General features: G+C 43.1%; 1 long non-coding RNA gene across 1 annotated transcript in view; it reads left to right on the top strand.

Moving 5' to 3' along the window:
* The window catches only part of LOC104876356, a 4,728-nt gene extending 2,979 nt beyond the window's left edge, over positions 1-1,749 (top strand). The window contains exon 3 of the long non-coding RNA XR_784324.3: positions 656-1,749. This is a non-coding gene — a long non-coding RNA (uncharacterized LOC104876356). The remainder of the gene's footprint in view (positions 1-655) is intronic.
* Positions 1,750-5,866: the final 4,117 nt, after the last annotated feature.

Here is a 5,866-nt window from a genome sequence, read left to right as displayed (position 1 = left end):
TCGGGTCCTTGCCCTTGCAAGGCAGGCCACCGAACTGCTGAGCTAAATCCCCGGCCCCTACAGGGAATATTTGAAAGAAGCATAGAAAACAATCCCAGCTTGAAAATGTTTTCTTTCAGATTTCTTTTCCTTAAACTGCATACAGGTGGAACATTCTTATTTTAAAAATTTTCAATCCTAACTGGTGCAATATCCTGAACTCTTGAGCACCACAAGATGCCACAAGTGAGATACTTTGTGATTGGCTACTCTCCAGCTTTTCATATTAAGAGTATGTGAAACATAAAGAAATTTTCTTGTTTATACTTGGCTTCCATTTTCCAGATATAATGTACATGCAAATATTTCAAAATCCACAGTTCAAAACAATTATTCTCCCATGCATTTTGGATAAGAAATTCTAAACCTGTGTGTAAATGTAACTCAGTGTTTTCACTGTAGTTACCTTGGAAGCAGTTGCAGGAAATCCATGACTATCAGTGCTTTGATGTGTAATCTTTCTGAGCACTCATCCCATGCAGATTCACACAATTTATACAGGGAGTAAAGCTGACACATTTTCTGATGACATTAAAATATAAATCTAGTACTTATTAATAAATGTGCAGTCATTCATTAACAAACCTCTTAGTGATGTGTTGCCCTTTTATTGTAGATGTCAAGTGCTGAAAAAATTCTTGAAACATAAAGAAAATAGACAACACGGAGAAATGTGCGGCAGGATTCCAGATCATAGAATGAAGAAGAAAATTGGGGTGAAACGGCGTAAAAGCCATCTGTGTAGAGAAGTGGCCAGTAGTCTTTCATCGTTTCCGAGAGACATAATAATTAGCCATGGACACAGGCTATCTGAGTATCAGGACTGTACAGAGAGGCCCCATGAATGTAAAAAATGTGATAAAGCTTTTAAGTGGCCCTGTGACCTTCGAAACCACGAAAGGACTCACACTGGAGAGAAACCTTACACATGTGTGCAATGTGGGAAAACTTTTGCTTGTTCCACCTACTATCGAAGACATGCACAAATTCACACTGGAGAAAAACCCTATAGGTGCCAGCAATGTGGGAAATCCTTCCGGTGTTCCAGTTTCCTTGAAATACATGAAAGAATCCACACTGGAGAGAAACCTTTTATATGTAAGCATTGTGCAAAAGCCTTCACTCGTGCCAGTACTCTTCGAATACATGAAAGAAACCATAGTGGAGAGAAACCTTATGTGTGTGAGCTATGTGGGAAAGCTTTCCGAGAGTACGGCAAAATGCTTAGGCATGGAAAAACTCATAATGAGGACCGACACTGTGCATGTGAGGAATGTGGGAGAGTCTTCAGGAGCTATGGTTACTTGCAGAAGCATATAAGGATTCATGCTCGCGAGAAACCCTACATAGAAGAATGTGGAAGGCCTCTTCATCCCCCAACCACTGTAGGTGGCTACAGCACACCTCAGGATGCCTAGAGGAGGGCGTCACGTCCAGGTAGATTGTGGAAAAGCCTCTAGCACCTGGGTTCCGTTCACGGGGCTGCAAGAACACAGTATTGAAAAAAACATCATTAGTAAAAGAGATCTGAAAAACTCTTTAGTTGGCCCATGTGTAAGCATGTACACTGGATCGAAACTATGTCAATGAGACAAATAAAAGAAAGCTGTCAAATGTAATAGTTTCATTGTCTACAAAAACTCCTCTGTCTTGAAAGCCTATGAATGTAAGTAATATAAAAGCCATAATGCCATACTTCATCTGAAGAAAATCTAAAATGTATGTTATTATTGTGTCCATCATTGATTCGGTTCTTTTTCAGGGTGGATGGGTTTGATTGGAAATAATAAGACTGTAATTATTCCACTGTCCTCATGCAGCAGGTTCTAGATATTTCTTACATTCTGCACATTTCTATAACAGAATGGGTTTTGTTTTCCTAGTTTTAGGACACATTTACAGTTTTTTTTTTTTTTTGGTACTGGGGATCAAACTCAGGTTCTTGTGCTTGTGAGGCAGGCAGTGGAACCACTGAGCTAAATCCGCAGTTATAGTATGTTTCTGTTTTGTGTTACTGTGTGCTGATCTCTGCAGTGCATCATTTGGTGTTGTGCGTAACTTCTTATAAGCCATGATGTTGTAAATGGGAGGCCAACTAAAGCCTCAACCTTTTTTTTCTTTCTACTTAGTATCTAAACACTGAATCATTTCCTACATTGTACAGCATACTCTTCTCCATAAATCACATGTTCTTCAACATAGGGTGGGGTTACATTTCTATAAATCCATGATAAGAAAATATCAAAATGTGGAGAAACACTTAGTATACCTAACCCACTCATCATCAGTGAGTCTCCCCTAAAATGAGCTCACATCACTTACAAAAGTCCATGGCTGTGCAAAGTCATCTAGTCTGTTACATGAATAGGTGTTGTAAATATAATTCATTCAGTACAGTCACCGTGTAATGTGGATCGCTTACCTGCACAACCACGTGTGATTCTGCCTAGCATCATTTGAGAGTAGCCTGGCGCCACTGTTGTGAAACATTAGTCTTGAAACTAGTGCATGCATATCACTTTCCTGTCGTCATTATAAGTCAAACCATCAGTGGGTGTTCATCCTTGAGTCAGTTAAAATATATACATTCACTGAACCCTTAGCAAGCTGTGTAATTCAATCTCTGTGGGTCTTAAGGAGAGCAGTACATGTAGGTAAACTATCAGTACAACCCTGGGAAGGGATGGAGAACACGTCACTGTTGCACTTAAGCTTTTGCTCTTCAGAAAACATGCCTTGCTTGGTAATTTCTGAGCATCCCCATATGCTGGCTTCATAGATTAGAAACATACGGACAACCCAAGTAACTCGGGCCTTCTGTTCTCTCAGTAAAGCTGTTTAAAAATGAGTTGCTGTCATGCTGGTATTTGCTTTGCTGGTAAGAAAAGTGAGGTGGTAAACAGACACAAAATCTGATGTTTAAAAGATGGACATCTAGAAGCCATGATGTCCTCTATGGGAAGTCAGAGTGAGCGAGTGAGGGTGACTTCGTCATTCTCTTCTGTTTCCACACCATCCAACTGTCAGGCCAGGTCCAGCGGCTGTGCAGCTGTGGGTCTGACAGTATAGGTCGTGCAGAGAGTCCTGTTTTGGTGGGACTGACCGTCATCATAGTCTCTTTAAAAATCAAACAGGAGTGAGGAATTGTCTTAGCAGTGGTTGAGTCTCATTGCCTGTGACTTTGTGAGACTCTGGGCACCGAGACTTCCCATTAATTTGGTTCACAGGTGTCAAGTGCATCTGATGTCATTAGAGGAGTTTCAGCTATACTTTGTGCGCCTGTATTCTGCTCTGTAGAGTGAAGCAACATGTACCTCCCTCAATCCCTGGAGTTCCTCCCAGTTTGAGAAAAGTTTACGATCCTGTACACAGCGGCAGGCCGCAGTGTTCTGTGTTAGTGCAGTGCTATCTAAGCGAGTCCACTGATTTTCTCCTTGAAACATCAAAGGAAGTCTGGATGCCTTAGGGTTGGTTATCCAGAGGGGAGCAGCAGGCATAGCTTAACATTCTGAGTGGGGATAAGGAAGTATATTCGGCATACTCAGCGTGGGAAACTTTCATGTTTGTCTAAGCGTGTAGCCAGGAACATTGCATTTCTGTGACCCACAGAACCCAGAGTCCATTTTGCTGTTAACGGGTGTCCCTTCTACATTCTTAAGACTTCAGCACACGTGTCAGGTTTCATTGTCAGGTCTTCCTATACGTGTAAGTGAAAATGTTTTATACTTGGCTTCTTGGAAATATAAGCTAGAGCTCAGATTTCACCTTGAAACTGACATGCCTCATGCTATTTGACTTCCCCAAAATCCTAGGTGGAAAGTTCATCCCAATGCAAAGGTATCGGGCAGTGGAGCCTCCTGGGAGATGTGTTGCGTGCTGTGTCCTTAGGAATTGATTCATGCTGCTTTTGCCTATCTGTATTCTGTCCTTTGAAGATAAAGCAAGAATGCTTTCATCAGGTGCTGGTGCCACGATACTGGATTTCACAGCCTCCAAAACTTACAGGGACATTCTGTTTTTTATGAATTATCCAGAATTACTAGGACAAATTGAGTGCCGAAAAAGCAATGGATGCTGCTGTACCAAATACCTGAAAATACGGAAGTGGCCTTGGGAGTCAGTGGGTAGAGCCTGGAATTTTGTTATGAATACTGGGGGAAGAAAAAGCCCGTATTACTGTAATTGTAACATGCGGGTTGGTCAGGTAAAGGCTTGGAGAAGAGAAGAGCTGTTGAAACTCCTGAATCCACTTAAGAAATTAAGTGGCTTTCAATCAAACACTAAATATCGCATTGTCTTTCCGGTGTGAGAAACAAAGTGAAAATAACCAAAATGTATATTAGATACTGTGAAATGGGAAGAAATTATTCAAAATTATACTGAGTGTGAGATACTTTGTCAATAATCAAAATAGTTTATGCAAAAAAGGTATAGTGTTATTGGAAAGAGAGATAGCAATTGAAAATATATTCCTTTAAGATCATGATACATAGTGTATTTACTGTTGTTATTCTATTTTGTTATGCAGAATTATTTTTCATATAACTTTTTATATTTTCTTTATTAATATCTACTTACATTAAAATAAAAATTTTTAAAAATTGAAAAGAAGGTAAGGGGCCTTGAGCAGTATGTTGATTAAGACATGGATGGCAGAAAACATTGATGAATTATTTAGACGAGGAAATATTATTGGAAACTGGGGAATTACTCTTCTTACTGCACAGAATCTTCCTGGATTGTTTGTGTGTCCTAGGGTTGATGAAGTGCAGAATTTACGAGTGATGGACTAATAATTTGACACAAGAAACCCCTAAACTTCGTTGTTTGAAAGTACACATTCTTCGTTAGCGCCATTGACTTACCATTACAGAATAAAAGGTAAAAAAGATAAAGACCAATGGTGTCACAAACCATTTTGTTACATTGGGCAGAGCACAAACTTACGTTTCCAAAACAAAACGTTCTGTGAAGAAAAAAAAAAAAAAAAATGGAGGCGAGGCGGGAGCCTGTCTTAGTGCAGAGCACTTCTCTATCAGTGCAATGAGACTGAGTACTCAAGGCCCGCGGTTTTGTTCCCTGCATCTCAGGGAGCACACCTCCGCCACTCCGGCGTTGGTTCTCAACCCTGCACTGCACTGAAAGGTACAGATAGTAAACGTGTCCACTTGGTTTTGTCAGGCCCGCGACTGCCCAAGAGCAAGATCAGGCTCGGCGGCCCGTGCGCTGGCTTCACCCAGGAGCTGGGCTGCCCGGGTTTCCTGGGCGGAACGTGACCCAGCGCGCAGGAAGTGGGGTGCGAAGTCAGCTACGATTCCGTAGGCTCCTTTGCCGGCAGGTTCACATTCTTCAGGGTCAGGTCAGCCACAGGCTGCAAAGACTAAATGGGGAGACCGAGACCCTGAACGTGGGCCGTCGCGAGCAACGTTACGAAACCTGCGGTTCTCCGTCCTTCACATCACTGCGCCGCCTCGCGGAGCAGCTGCCGGACGTCACTAATGGACACGAGGGCCGCGACCGTGTAATCGGCCTCATCCGCATCTTGTGGCGCAGCGTGTCAGCACTGGGCCGTTCTGGGTGCTCTGAACCCCATCGGGCTTAGTTTATGAAACTGTCCTGGAGGGCTGGGGCGGTGCTGGGCTGCCACCTGTCACTTCGCTCTCCCCAGCTGGGAGCGCCACCCCCACCCCCGCCGTCGCTCAGCGCGGGAGGGCGGTCCGGGCCTCTGGCCAATCGGCAGCGCTGTCCCAATCTCCCAATCCCGAGCACCTCGGTGTGGAGGTGCGCGGCCCCGCAAATATCGCGAGATTTTCTAGGCGCCGCCGCC

This window comes from Fukomys damarensis, unplaced genomic scaffold (genome assembly GCF_012274545.1).
Source record: "Fukomys damarensis isolate Sample0158 unplaced genomic scaffold, DMR_v1.0_HiC HiC_scaffold_37, whole genome shotgun sequence".
Classification (NCBI taxonomy): Eukaryota; Metazoa; Chordata; class Mammalia; order Rodentia; family Bathyergidae; genus Fukomys; species Fukomys damarensis.
Note: the sequence above shows the minus strand (reverse complement) of the source record. Positions and strands in the feature narration are given on the sequence as shown.